Here is a 16023-nt window from a genome sequence, read left to right as displayed (position 1 = left end):
GACTGTCACTATGTGGGCAGGTTGAACAGGTCAGTGGATGTGGTCTGTGAACTTCTGGTTTTAGGGTTGTGCCCTGTGTTGTCTTCAGAGCAGCCTCTCCAAGCCAGGTAGGACAATGAATGAGACAAGATCCTCCCCCAACCAGCCTCACATCCTTTCCCTTTGACTCTTTTGCCAATGTCTGCTTGGAGGTGGGGAAGTAGACATGGGCAGGAAGGACAGGAGGGCCCCGAGAGGTGCTAGGTGGGGTTCTGGGGGCTCAATCCCCTCTCTGCAGCCTTGGAACAATTGTCTCGTCACAGAGCACCTTGAAAAGTACTGAGCCCTCGCCTTCAGGGCATTGAAGGATAAACTGCATATCAAGGAATCTTGTTTAGAAGCCATGTCTGATCTGTTAATAAAATATCTACAACGGTTCCAAAGTCAGAGTTGTACACAGTGAACAAGAAGTTGGTTCTGGGGGTGTTCAGAGGTCTGAGGGTGTGGGATGTGGCCATGGAGTTGATCATGTAAGAAACCAGGGAAAATGAGGGTGCAGACACCCTGTGGTGCCAAACTTGCAAAGATGCAAAAATGGAGGGAGTCAGTAAACAGAGCAAGCTCACTGTGGGGTGGGAGAGACACAAACACCATGGAGTGTACCTTGGCAGCAGGCCGGGCATCTGGGGATCCAGGACAGGAGCTTGTCAGGCCCTTCAGTGATACTGCAGAGGTATGGTCCACACAATTATATCCCCTTGCCAAGTACTGAGTATTGAAATGCTCTAACATAGAAGTACATTCCCAGTTCTTTTTTTTTTTTTTTTTTTTTTTTGAGAACAGGGCCCTGCTAAGTTGCCCATGCTGGCATGAAACTCGTAGTCTATCTTCCTGCCTCAGTTTCCCAAGTTGCTGGGATTACCAGTGTGTACCACCCACCCAATGATGGTTCTTTGGAAATCCACTGGACTTGTCACCCTGAAAGCCACCAACTTATGTGCCTTTCTTTGTTCTCACTCCTTAATCTCTAGCCTCTGCTACTCTCTGTACTTGTGATGGTCAGTCTAGGCATCAGCTTGACTGGACTGTCCAGATGAAATGTAATTCCAGGGTATGTCTATGATTATCTCGAGATGAGAGGAGTATTTGAATCAGTGGGTTCAATAAGCAGATTATTCTCCCTTGTGTTTGGGCCTCGTCTAATCCTTTAAGGATCTGAATAGAGCAAAGGGCAGAGGAAGAAGGAATTTGCACCTTTTTTTCCTGCCTGCTTGGGCCATATCCTCTTTGGCCCTCAGACTGGGACTTATACCACCACAGTATCAATTCTTAGGTCTTTGGATTCAACACTGAATACCAACATTAGTTTTCCCAAGTCTGTAGCTTGCAGATGGCAGATGGTAGGACTCCTCAAAAGTTTGAGTATGTGAGCCAGTTCTTCATAATTTATACCTTTTTGATAGGTGGTTAGATAGATTGATGATAGATGGGAGATGACTGATGGATAGATGGATATAGATTGATGATTGATACAAAATCAATAGATGGTTGATGGATATAGATATAGATGATAGATGATGGATAGGTGGATATAGATGGATGGTTGACGGATGATAGATTGTTAGATGATAGACGATTGACAGATGATAGATTTATAAATAAATAGGCATTTGAAGAATAGATGGTTAATAAATGATAGATGACCAAAAAATGATTGATCAGTGATAAAGCTGGAATTGTAGCTCAGTGGTAGTGTTCTCATCTTCTAGCACTTGTGGGAAACCCTGCTTTCAGTACCCAGCACCAAAAAATATACAAATAGAAAAACAAATAGATGATAGGTAAATATAATAGATAATAGATACATAAGTAGGTACATACATACATATTTACATACATAACCTATTGGTTCTGTTTCTCTGGAGGACTTTAACTAATCCAACACCTTTGGTCACAACTTCCTTCTAAATATTCTCCTGCAACTTGCAGTAAAAATGGAGAAATTATGCCCACCTGGTTTTCCTTTTGCCCACTGCTCCTCTGCCTCCCCTTGCAGCCTCCCAGGAAGACCTGGGAGCCCCCTCGCCCCTCAGCTTCTCCACCAACTACCTTCTGCCCTCTCCGGCTTTAAGGTCATGTGCCATCCACCCTGCACACACAGAAAAGGAAAGCATTCTACTCTCTGAAGCCAAAATGACGCAGAGGCTGTTAACAGCTGCCTGAGATTCAGCCATCAAATTGACACAGCTTTTAATCTGACTGCAGAAATGAATCCTAAAGGCATCCTCAGAGGAGTGCACAGGAAAGAGCAAGACATTTTAAACCAAAGCATCCATACAAAGGAATATTTTGCCCTGACCGAAATGTTTTTGAAAAAAAGTTGATACCATGGAAGAATGTTTTGTGGCAGGCTAAGATAAAAGCAAAATGTTATTATATTGTGTAAACTAAAAGGAAATACACCAAAATGTTAACCCTGGCAATGTGAATAGAGAAAATGTTCTTATTTTATTTCTACTTAATTATAATCATAATTTCTATAATGAGTAAGTTTGCATTTTTTAATTCAGAAAAGCAAGCTGCATTTTTGATGCCCCTGTCTTTAGCTTGAATCTGAGCAAAGAGCTTTCATTTCCATCAGGCCCCTGGGCATCTTGTCCACAGAGAAGGGACACTTCAGCTACCCTCTCCTGCAGCCCTGTCCTCAGGATCTAGTCCATTTCCTGAACCTTAGAAATAAATGTGCCTTCCCACTTGTCCCATATCCACCAGTATTGTTTATCTCCTTTTTATGTTTTAGAACAGCACATAGCAATGAAGAAGACCCATAAAATCACTACCCTCGAATACAGAGGGTGTGAGACAGTGTTGAGCACTATGAGGAAAAACATAAAGGAAATAGAAAATATGAAAAAGTGTCGCAGCTGTTCCTCCCTCCTTCCTTCCTTCTTTTCTTCCTTCCTTCCTTTCTTTAATTTGGACAAGCTGGCCAAGGAAAGCTTCACTGTGAAGAGGTTTTTTACTGCCAAGGGTTTGTGGTAGTTAATCTGAATTGTCTACTTGATTGAATTCAGAGATGCCTAAGGTTAAAAGACTTCTGGGTGTGTCAGTGTGGGTGTTTCTAGGAATGACTGGCATATAGGACAGCAAACGGAGGAGGAGATCCACCAGAAGCATGGGCAGCACATTTTAATAGGTCTGTGGACTCATGGAACAAAAAGGTGGAAGAATGAGGAAGCCAAAGCTCCATTCTTCTTGAGAGTTCTTGAATTGCAGTTGCAATCGTTTGCCTGAGAACTTTCACTCTTTCCAAGTGGACTCTGACCAGTGACTCACCGGGAAATTTCCAGGTCTTCGGTTCCAGACTGGAGCTGCATCCTTGTGCATCATTGGTCTTGTTCTGAGGCTCCAACTTCTCAAACTGAGCAGCTACTGGTTCCTCCAGCTTTCCAGTGGACAGATGGCCATTGTGGGACTATCCAGCTTCTGGTGGTATAAGCCTATCTAATAAATCCCCTTTTTATAATCATACGTTAGGTTTCAAAAAAACTATGCATGTATAAAAAACATGTATGTATATTACTCTGTGTGTGTGTGTGTGTGTGTGTGTGTGTCACACAATATCCAGAGCCAGGAGCAGGTATAACTATCAGAGAGACCTGTGTGCGGAGCAGTTCTGGAGGGAGATGGGGCTGAGGCCAGATAGCAAGCTGTGACCTCTAGTGTTTGCTTCTTTGGAGGATTGAAGAGGTACCTTTAAATGGTGTTTTCACCAGCTGATTAGGGACTCCTTACCCACACTTATCTTAAGAGCATAACGGAAACACCTCATAACTCCTCACCTCCAGAGCTGGGTCTTTGAAAAATAAATCCTTCATTCCCTCACTTAAAATTGCTTCCTAGCATAACTTCTGCAGGGCAAACCCTAGTCACCTTCTGTCGGACTTGATCTGGCAGGGCCTTTCTGCCTTCCCAGGCCTATTTTTTCAGAACCAGGCTGGCGTGTGTGTGTGTGTGTGTGTGTGTGTGTTTGAGAGAGAGAGAGAGAGAGACAGACAGACAGACAGACAGACAGAGACAGAGAGAGAGAGAATCCTAATACGTCAATTTCGCTTGCATCTTTTGTCTTAGGATATGCTTTCTCAAGACCCAATCTAAGCCATAATATGTCCATTTGCAAGAATGTTTTAGTAGTACTGTTGACAATTTTTTAAACCTGAAAATAACCACCGGATTCACATTAGTGGGAGCCTAGATGAATGAACAATAGTATTGTGCAAGAGGGAGGGTTTTTGAAGCCTAAATGAATGAACAACATACAATGCAAGTCCTTAAGTATCACATTCTGCAAGATATACTTTATAAAATGTTTTAAAAAAATAACTTCTCATCTAAAATATAAATATACTTTATAAAATTGATAAAGATGTGATTATAATTAAGTGGGAGTGAAATAATAAGTGATTATTGCCAGAATGGTAGTTCTAAGGTCAAATGATGAGTCCATGGATCCTTAGTACATTATTAAAAATGGAACAAATAAATAAGAGTGTCAATGGTGGATCAATAAAGAGTGTAAATTCTAAACCAAGGATTATAAACCAGGTGTGGTGGTGCAGTGCTGTAATGCCAACAACTTGGGAGGCTGAGACAGGAGGACCACAAGTTCAAAGCCAGCCTTAGCAAATTAGCAAGGCCTTAAGCAACTTATTGAGACCCTGGATGGGGATGTGTTTCAGTGATAAAGCACCTCTGGTTTCAGTCCCTAGTACCCAAACAAAAACAATAACAAAAGCAAGGATTATGATGAATCATCACAATTGATGAAAGTGTGTTCAAAAGAGAATAGAAAGAAGGAGAGAAGTTGGAGTCAGCAACAACTTCCAGAAGTTAATTCTCTGTCACTTTGTAGGTTCCAATCTGCCTCTTTTGGCTCCTGACCCTCCTGCCACCAAAAGTTCCAACCAACTCCTGGCTGGCTTCCTGGCCTCCTTTATCTTTTTAAATCTATAATTACCGTTGCTTCCAGAATCTTCTTCCTAAAGTTTAACTCCAACAGTGTTACTCAGAGTGAAAAAATCTTTCCTTTTAGCAGTTAGAGGTGTAATTCAAATACCATAAAATCTACCCATTTAAACTGCACAATTCAAGGACTTTAGTATAGTTACAGATGTGTACCTATCACCAAGAGAATTTTAGAACATTTTCATCACTTCAGTAAGATAACCTGAAATGCAATAATTTAGCAATAATTCCTTATCTTCCCTCCCCAGTCTTAAGCAATCAAAAATCTACTTTCTGTTTCTAAGGATCTCTCTTTCCTGCAATTTTGTATGATTGTAATCATACAATGTGTGGTTGTGGTTGTATGTGACTGGCTCCTTGCACTTAACATCGTGGTTTCAAGGTCCATCCATAGTGATACCATTATTCAGTGCTCTATTTTTTTTTTGATGGCTGCATAGTATTTCACTGTCTAGAAACTTGGAACATTTCATTTATCCATTTGTCCGTTGATGAACATTATAAATATTTTTACCTTTTGGCTATTATAAATGTCTCAATGAACCTTTTGTACAAAGTTTTACATGCAGGTATATTTTCATGTATGTTGAGTATATAATTGGAAACAGTTTATACCTGGGAGCTCTCAGGTATCAGTGGGTTTTAGAATGGAACTTTGTAGAATTGCTAGGTCATATGATAGCTCTATGCTTAATTATTTGAGAAATTATGAGACCATTTTCCAGAGTGGTTGTACCATGTTGCAATCCCACCAGCACTGTATGAGGCTGCCAATTTCTTCACGTCCTTGCCAATACTTCTTGCTATCCAATTTTTCAATTTTCGTCAAGTGAATGGTATCTCATTGTAGTTTTAATTTGCATTTCCTTCATCAAGTGATCCAAACATCTTTTCATAGCCATTTATATATCATCTTTGGAGAAATATCTATTCAGATCCATTGTCTCTTTCTAATTGGGTTACTTGTCTTCATAGTATTGAGTTATGAGAGAGTTCCTTAGATGTTCTAAAAACCATTCTTTTTTTATTTTATTTGTTCTTCATATGTACATATATAAAATATACATGTGTGTATATATATAATATATATATAAATATATATATATATCTTTTTTTTCTTTTTTTTTCTTTTTTTTTATTGTAAACAAATGGGATACATGTTGTTTCTCTGTTTGTACATGGCGTAAAGGCATATCATTTGTGTAATCATAAATTTACATAGAGCAAGGTTGTTTGATTCATTCTGTTATTTTTTCCCTTCCCCCCACCCCCCCACCCCTCTTTACCCTCTATACAGTAGTTCCTTCCTCCATACTTGCCCCCCTCCCTAACCCTAACTCTAACCCTTCCCTCCCCCCCATTATGTGTCATCCTCCACTTATTAGCGATATCATTCGTCCTTTGGCTTTTTGAGATTGGCTTATCTCACTTAGCATGATATTCTCCAATTTCATCCATTTGCCTGCAAATGTCATAATTTTATCATTCTTTATGGCTGAGTAATATTCCATTGTATATATATATACCACAGTTTCTTTATCCACTCATCAATTGAAGGGCATCTAGGTTGGTTCCACAGTCTGGCTATTGTGAATTGAGCAGCTATGAACATTGATGTGGCTGTATTTCTGTAGTATGCAGATTTTAAGTCCTTTGGGTATAGGCCAAGGAGTGGGATAGCTGGGTCAAATGGTGGTTCCATTCCAAGTTTTCTAAGGAATCTCCACACTGCTTTCCATAGTGGCTGCACTAATTTGCAGCCCCACCAGCAATGTATGAGTGTACCTTTCTCCCCACATCCTCGCCAACACCTGTTGTTGCTCGTATTCTTGATAATCGCCATTCTAATTGGGGTGAGATGGAATCTTAGGGTGGTTTTGATTTGCATTTCTCTTATTACTAGAGATGTTGAACATTTTTCCATATGTTTGTTGATTGCCTGTAGATCTTCTTCTGTGAAGTGTCTATTCATTTCCTTAGCCCATTTGTTGACTGGACTATTTGAATTCTTGGAGTAGAGTTTTTTGAGTTCTTTATAGATTCTGGAGATTAGTGCTCTATCTGAAGTATGATTGGCAAAGATATTCTCCCACTCTGTAGGCGCTTTCTTCGCATTGCTGATAGTTTCCTTTGCTGAGAGAAAGCTTTTTAGTTTGAATCTATCCCAGTGGTTGATTCTAGCTTTTATTTCTTGTGCTATGGAAGTCCTGTTAAGGAAGTCTGGTCCTAGACCAACAAGGTGAAGATTTGGACCTACTTTTTCTTCTATAATCTGCAGGGTCTCTGGTCTGATTCCGAGGTACTTAATCCATTTTGAGTTTAGTTTCGTGCATGGTGAGAGATATGGGTTTAGTTTCATTCTGTTGCATATGGATTTCCAATTCTCCCAGCACCATTTGTTGAAGAGGCTATCTTTTCTCCATTGCATATTTTTGGCACCTTTGTCTAGTATGAGAAAATTGTATTTATTTGGGTTTGTGTCCGTATCCTCTATTCTGTACCATTGATCTACCTTTCTATTTTGGTACCAATACCATGCCGTTTTTGTTACTATTGCTTTGTAGTAGAGTTGAAGATCTGGTATTGCAATACCCCCTGTTTCACTCTTCCTGCTAAGGATTGCTTTAGCTATTCTGGGTTTCTTATTCTTCCAGATGAATTTCATAATTGCTTGCTCTATTTCTGTAAGGTACACAATTGGGATTTTAATTGGAATTGCATTGAATTTGTATAGCACTTTAGGTAGTATGGCCATTTTGACAATATTAATTCTTCCTATCCAAGAACATGGAAGATCTTTCCATCTTCTAAGGTGTTCTTTAATTTCTTTCTTTACTGTTGTATAGTTCTCATTGTAGAGGTCTTTCACCTCTTTTGTGAGATTGATTCCCAAGTATTTTATTTTTTTCGAGGTTATTGTGAATGGGGTAGTTTCCCTAATTTCTCTTTCTGAAGATTCATCACTTATGTATAAAAATGCATTGGATTTATGGGCATTGATCTTGTAACCTGCTACTTTACTGAAATCACTTATGAGTTCTAAGAGTTTTCTGGTGGAATTTCCAGGTTCCTCTAAATATATAATCATGTCATCAGCGAACAGGGATAGTTTGAGTTCTTCTTTTCCAATTCGTATCCCTTTAATTTCTTTGGTTTGTCTAATTGCTCTGGCCAGAGTCTCAAGAACGATGTTGAATAGAAATGGTGAAAGAGGGCATCCCTGCCTTGTTCCAGTTTTTAGGGGGAATGCTTTCAGTTTTTCAACATTTAGAATGATATTAGCCATGGGCTTAGCATAAATGGCCTTTACAATGTTAAGGAATGTTCCCACTCTCCCTATTTTTTCTAGTGTTTTGAGCATGAAGGGGTGCTGTATTTTATCAAATGCTTTTTCTGCATCTATTGAAATAATCATGTGATTCTTGACTTTAAGTCTATTAATATGGTGAATGACATTTATTGATTTCCTGATGTTGAACCAACCTTGCATCCCTGGGATGAAACCCACTTGATCATGGTGCACTATCTTTTTAATATGTTTTTGTATGCGATTTGCTAAAATTTTGTTGAGAATTTTTGCGTCGATGTTCATTAAGGATATTGGTCTGAAATTTTCTTTCCTTGTTGAGTCTCTGTCTGGTTTAGGTATCAGTGTGATATTGGCTTCATAGAATGAGTTTGGGAGGGTTCCCTCCTCTTCTATTTTATGGAATACTTTGAGAAGTATTGGAATGAGCTCTTCCTTAAAGGTTTTGTAGAACTCGGCTGAGAACCCATCTGGTCCCGGACTTTTCTTTGTTGGTAGGCTTTTGATGACTTCTTCTATTTCAGTACTTGAAATTGGTCTATTTAAATTGTTTATGTCCTCCTCATTCAGTTTAGGCAATTCATATGTCTCTAGAAACCTGTTGATGTCTTCGAAATTTTCTATTTTGTTGGAGTATAGATTTTCAAAATAGCTTCTAATTATGTTTTGTATTTCCATCCTGTCTGTTGTGATATTTCCTTGTTCATTCCGAATTTTAGTGATTTGGGTTTTCTCTCGTCTTCTCTTTGTTAGTGTGGCTAAAGGTTTATCAATTTTGTTTATTTTTTCGAAGAACCAACTATTTATTTTGTCAATTTTTTGTATTGTTTCTTTTGTTTCAATTTCATTGATTTCAGCTCTGAGTTTAACTATTTCCTGTCTTCTACTACTTTTGGTGCTGTTCTGTTCTTCTTTTTCTAAGGCTTTGAGCTGTAGTGTTAGGTTGTTTATTTGTTGAGTTTTACTTCTTTTATTAAATGCGCTCCATGAAATAAATTTCCCTCTAAGTACTGCTTTCATAGTATCCCAGAGATTTTGATATGATGTTTCTTTGTTCTCATTTACCTCTAAGAATTTTTTAATTTCCTTCGTAATATCTTCTGTTATCCATTCGTCATATAATAGCATATTATTTAATCTCCAGATGTTGGAATAGTTTCTGTGTTTTACTCTTTCATTTATTTCTAACTTCAATCCATTATGATCTGATAGAATACATGCTAGTGTCTCTATCTTCTTGTATTTGCTAACATTAGCTTTGTGGCATAATATATGGTCTATTTTAGAGAAGGATCCATGTGCTGCTGAGAAGAAAGTGTATTCACTCTTGGTTGGATGGAATATTCTATAAATGTCCGTTAAGTCTAAATTATTGATTGTGTTGTTGAGATCTATGGTTTCTTTGTTCAATTTTTGTCTGGAAGATCTGTCCAGTGGTGAGAGCGGCGTGTTAAAATCACCTAGTATTATTGTGTTGTGGTCTATTTGGTTTCTGAAATTGAGAAGGATTTGTTTGACATACATAGATGAGCCACTGTTTGGGGCATAGATGTTTATGATTGTTATATCTTGCTGATTTATGCTTCCCTTAAGCAGTATGAAATGACCTTCTTTATCCCTTCTGACTAACTTTGGCTTGAAGTCCACATTATCTGAAATGAGGATGGATACTCCAGCTTTTTTGCTGAGTCCATGTGCATGGTATGTTTTTCCCCATCCTTTCACCTTTAATCTATGGGTATCTTTTTCTATGAGGTGAGTCTCTTGCAGGCAACATATTGTTGGATCTTTCTTTTTAATCCAGTCTGCCAGTCTATGTCTTTTGATTGATGAATTCAGGCCATTAACATTCAGGGTTGTTATAGAGAAATGATTTGGTTTCCCGGTCATTTGGTTCATTTTTAAAATTTTGTTTATTTATTTGTTTGACACAACTTGTTTCCTCCTTTATTTGACAATTCCTTTAGGATAATTCCTCCCTTTGCTGATTTGCTTCTTTGTTTTTCATCTCTTCCTCATGGAATATTTTGTTGAGAATGTTCTGTAATGCTGGCTTTCTTTTTGTAAATTCTTTTAGCTTTTGTTTATCATGGAAGGATTTTATTTCATCGTCAAATTTGAAGGTAAGTTTTGCTGGGTATAAGATTCTTGGTTGGCATCCATTTTCTTTCAGGGCTTGAAAAATGTTGTTCCAGGACCTTCTAGCTTTTAGGGTCTGGATTGAAAAATCTGCTGATATGCGTATTGGTTTCCCCCTGAATGTAATTTGGTTCTTTTCTCTCACAGCCTTTAAAATTCTGTCTTTATTTTGTATGTTAGGTATTTTCATTATAATGTGCCTTGGTGTGGGTCTGTTGTAATTTTGTGTATTTGGAGTCCTGTAAGCCTCTTGAACTTGATTTTCCATTTCATTCTTCAGATTTGGGAAATTTTCTGATATTATTTCATTGAATAGGTTGTTCATTCCTTTGGCTTGTTTCTCTAGGCCTTCCTCAATCCCAATAATTCTTAAATTTGGCCTTTTCATGATATCCCATAGTTCTTGTAGATTCTGTTCATGATTTCTTACCATCTTCTCTGTTTGTTCAACTTTGTTTTCAAGGTTAAATATTTTGTCTTCAATGTCTGAGGTTCTGTCTTCCAGGTGTTCTATCCTATTGGATATGCTTTCTATGGAGTTCTTAATTTGGTTTATTGTTTCCTTCATGTCAAGGATTTCTGTTTGGTTTTTTTTCAATATCTCTAACTCTTTATTGAAATGATCTTTTGCTTCCTGTATTTGCTCTTTTAACTGTTGATTGGTGCGATCATTCAATGCTTGCATTTGCTCTTTCATCTCATCGTTTGCTTCTCTGATCATTTTAATTATGTACATTCTGAACTCCTTTTCTGTCATTTCTTCTGCCATGCTGTCATTGGGTTTTATTGATGTAACATCTAGATTTGTTTGCAGCATTTTCTTTCCTTGTTTTCTCATATTGTTCAGATATCAGTGGACCGCTGAGATATTGCAGATTTCCTCTGTTGATTTACAATGTCCCTGAAGATTTCTATATATATCCCCTCTTAGCCTTCAGTAGGCTGAAGTCTTGGAGGAAGTTGATAATGCGGTGCTCCACAAGGAAGCTGCCTCTCTAGGAGTGGTGGCCTTCAGGTGGGGTATATTCCCTGCTAGTGGGCAGAGGTGCCTCCACTTGTTGACCAATGGTCATCCAAAGGGGACCTAGGCTGTGGGCTGAGGCAAGGCCTGTTTGGGCCTGTGTCTCTGGTTTTACCGTCCTTGTGGGGAAACCTCACCAGGCAGGGAAGACTCACCCAGTGGGGAGGTCTCGCTGGTCAGTTTCCTCCTAGAGGTTCCCCTCAATTTACAGCTACTGCCTGGGCTGGGCTGCCTTCCTCTGCAAAGTTTCCAGGGGCCCGGCCCTACCTCCTGGGCCTGGGAGCCTCACCCTTCGCAGATGAATCTCCTTAGGCTGCCCCTCCTCAGAGAATTTGCCCATAGGCCTGGAACCTTCGCTCCGCCCTAAGCCTGTCTCTGTGCGGCTCTTCCACCCAGAAGCCTCCTAGATCCTGGGACCCTGTTCTGCACCTAATCGCCTGACTGCGTGGCCCCTCCTCTGAGCAGCCACCTGTGGCCCCGAACAATCGCTCTGAGTCCCAGAGACCCGCCACAGGCCTCTTCCTCCAGACAGCCGCCCAGTATTCTGGTGCGGTCACTAGGAGTCCAAGAAACTCACTTCGTGCCTCCTCCTCCCACCAACCACCCGTAGCCCGGGGCAATCAATCACTCCGAGTCGAAGTGACCCTCCCCGTTCCTCCTCCTTCTCCAGATAACCCCCCGGGTGTTCAGGAGCAGTCCCTCTGAGTGGCTCTGAATCCACGTGATCCGCTGCACGGGTCCTCTGGGCACCGCCCGGAGCTCTGGTGCGGCCACTCAAGACCAAGCGTCCCACCACGCTTCTCCTCCAGGCAGCCCCCCTGTGTTCAGGAGCTGTCACTTTAAGACCAAACAACTCACCACTCGCCTTCTCCTCTGAGCAGCCGCCTGGAGCGCTAATGCAGTCACTGCGAGTCCAAAGGACCCGCCGCGCTCCTTCTCCTCCTTCTCCTACTCCTCCGGGCAGGCCCCAGGGTTCAGAAGTGGTCAGAGTCCAAACAGCTCGCCACGCAGCCCCTTCTCTGGCAACCGCCTGTAGCTCCCGTGTAGTCACCCGAATCCAAGCGGCCGCTCCTCTTCCTCCTCGTCCTCAGGGCAGGCCCCGGTGTTCAGAAGCGTCGTTCTGATTCCAAACAGCTCGCCGCGCAGCTTCTCCTCTGGCAACCGCCTGCAGCTCTGGTGCAGTCTCTCCGAATCCAAGTGGCCACGCTCCTCTCCTCCTCCTCAGGGCAGGCCCCGGTGTCCTGAGTCCACACAGTTCTCCCCGCCACTCCTCCCCCGGGCAGCCGCCGGAGCCCCAGTGGCTGCTCCGAGTCCCAGCGCTGTGCCGAGCGGCCTCCTCTACGGCGCTCCCAGCTATCCGAGTTCACTGCTCCAGCGGGGGGAGGGGCATCTCGCCGGCAGTTCTACTTCACAAAGTTTCCTGCATTCCGGGACCCCCGTCCCATCCGGGATGCCCCCCCAGGGGGTGAGAGTCACCCGGCTACTTTGAGTTGGTCCCAAGCGTCCCAATATCTCCTCTCTTGAATCCTGAGTCCTGGAGCAACACGAAATGCAGCCACCCTCTAGGCCGCCATCTTGAAAAACCTATATATATATATCTTTTAAGAGACGGGGTCTTGCTGAGTTGCTTATGTTCTTGCTAACTTACTGAGGCTGGCTTTGAACTCATGATCCTCCTGTCTCAGTCTCCCAAGCTTCTGGGTTGAGTTAAATTTTGTACATGGCATGAGAAAGGAGCCCAACTTCAATCTTTTATCTGTGGACATCCAGCTGTCGCACCAGAGGTGTTAGCCCCATTGAAAAGTCTTGGCACCCTTATTGAACATGATTGACTATCACTATAGGGGGTTATTTATGGACTCTCAACTCTACTTCATTGATTATTCACCTATCTTTGTGTCTATACCACACTGTCTTGATTGCCATTGTTCTGTAGTAAGTTTTGAAATCAGGAAGTATGAGTCCTATTTTATTGTTCTTTCTCAGGATTGCTTTGGCAATGCTGGGTTCTTCAAAATTCCATATAAATTTTAAAATCAACTTGCCAAAAGTTTGTAGATCAGTTTGGAGTATATAGCCACCCTGACAACTCATGGATATGGGATGTTTTCCCACTTATTTAGATCTTTAATTTCTTTTCTTTTTTTTTTTTTTTTTTTTTTTTTTTTTTTTTTTTTTTTTTTTGCGGTGCTGGGGATTGAACCCAGAGCCTTGTGCTTGTGAGATGAGCACTCTAACGAGTAGAGCTTTCATTTCTATCAACAATGTTTTGGTGAATCATTTCTCTCTCACACTACAGCCAGGACAACTAACACTCTGGATTTGAACTCACCTATACCTTGTCCCAAAGGCCACCAACATTTGTCCCTCTTAGTTGCTGCCTTGCAAAATAACACTATACTTGAAATCTTTTTTGCACAAAAGAAAAGTTTTTCCAGAGACCTTAAGTATGGAAGATCAGGGAAGATGCTGGTCTCAAGATAAGGCAGTTCAGACTTGGCAAGATAGCTTCAGGAAAAGGGGAGACGACCAAATGAAATATCATGCAGGAAAAAAGAAATTCAAGTTCATGGAGCAGTAAGGCTAAGGACTGGGTGAAAGCTTGGAGAACCCAGAGAACTTCAGGGCAGGGAGAGGTTATTATGAATTACTGAGGGTCCAGATTTATTTACTCAGTTAGTTGTCTATTTGTTTATTTGTTTACTCATCTTTTTGTGTGCATGGTACTGGGGATTGAACCCAGGGGCACTCTACCACTGAACTACATCTCCCATTCTTTTTATTTTTCATGATGAGATAGGGTCTCAGTAAGTTGCTGAGGCTGACCTCAAACTTATGATCCTCCTGCCTCAGCCTCCCAAGTCATGGGGATTACAGGCACATACCACGGTGCCTGGCAACATGACCCACTGTGCAGGATAGCCCTGATTTCAAGGAGTCAACACGATTTTTCTTTAGTGTTTCAGTTTATCTATATCCTGAGCATTCTGATAGGACAACAGCATAATGACACTAATAAGACAAGATCTTTCAGACTAAATATCATCCTCTTTGAACTAATTTAGAGTGGAAGTGACTCACAGAAGTTTCCACATCTTCCAAGATGCCACAGGGGCAGTTTCCTGCATCTTCTGGAGCATCCTGCTCTGTCCTCTTGGCTTATATCTCTGTGGGCAGACCTTTGCTTTGACAGTACCTAGATGAAAGGGGACCAATCACTTTGTTCAGGAAAGTGGCTTTAGTGCCAAGTCACTGTTCTCACACCCCTCTGGATGAGAAAAACCACATGAAGATAATCTGCATCCCATGTGAATGCTCACTAAAGGTTGACCTCAGCAGAGGAAGATGTTAATAACCAAGTGGATAGGGTGACCCATTCTGTGAATAACTGTCAGCCTCTCTTTCTATCCTCCTCTGACCCTGCCCAGTGGCTCATGAACTTTGGCAGTGGTGGCAGAGATAGAGATTTGCAGGATCTCCGCAGCATGAACTTCTACTCACCAAGACTGACCTGGCTGTGGCCATTGTTGAGTGCCCAATCTGCCAGAAGCAGAAACTAAGACTGAGCCCCCTGCTCTGACCTTTCTCCTCAGGGTGATCACTCAGGGTGATTACACTGGGCTGATTCCATCATGGAAGCCAGGGCATTTTGTCATGACTAGAATAGATACTTATTCTGAATATGAATTTGCCCTCCCCTTGCACGTGCTCCCGCCAATTTTATTATTCATGGACTTACAGAATGTCCTACCCACCCACATACAATACCACACAGCATTGCTTTGGATCAAAGAACTCATTTCACAGCAAATGAAGTGCCACAGTGGGTCCGTGCTTGTAGAACTCACTGGTCTTACCATGTTCTCCATCATCCTGGAGCAGGTGTCTTGATGGAATGGTGGGATGGCCTTTTGAAGCCCAGTTACAGCCCCAGCTAGGTGGCAATACCTCGCAAGGCCTGGCAAGGTGCTCTAGGAGGCTGTTTATGCTCTGACTCTGTGCCCCATATGTGATGTTGTTTCCTCCATGGCCAGGATTCTCAGGTCTGCCAATCAAGGGGTGGAAATGATAGTAGCACCGTCCACTTTTACTCCTACTAACCCAGTAGCATGAGATTTGCTTTCTCTTCCCACAATTTTATGCTCTTCTGGCCGACGGGTCTTGATTCTGTTAGGAAACACAACTCTGATTCCACTGAACTGAAAGTTAAGGTTGCCATTGACGACTCTGAGGTCCTCATGTTTGAACCAACAGGTGAAGAAGGCAGCTACGGTGATGGCTGAGATGACCCACCCTGACGACCAGGGTGGCGACTGCAGTAAGGAAGAGCATTTCGGCAACAAGGCCATCCTTCAAGGGTCTCTTAATATTATCCTTCCTTGTGGATAAGTTCAATAGGAAACCACAACCTAATCCATATGGAATGGCCCAGACCCTTCAGGAAGGCAGGTTAGATCCTCCCACCAGGCAGGGACCCAGGACCCACTAAGGTGTTTGCTCAAGGCAAACAGAATAGGGAGTAGAAAGAGAGAGTTACAAATTCCAGATGCGA

The sequence above is a fragment of the Sciurus vulgaris genome (genome assembly GCF_902686455.1).
Source record: "Sciurus vulgaris genome assembly, chromosome: 8".
Classification (NCBI taxonomy): Eukaryota; Metazoa; Chordata; class Mammalia; order Rodentia; family Sciuridae; genus Sciurus; species Sciurus vulgaris.
This window is presented reverse-complemented; position numbering follows the sequence as displayed.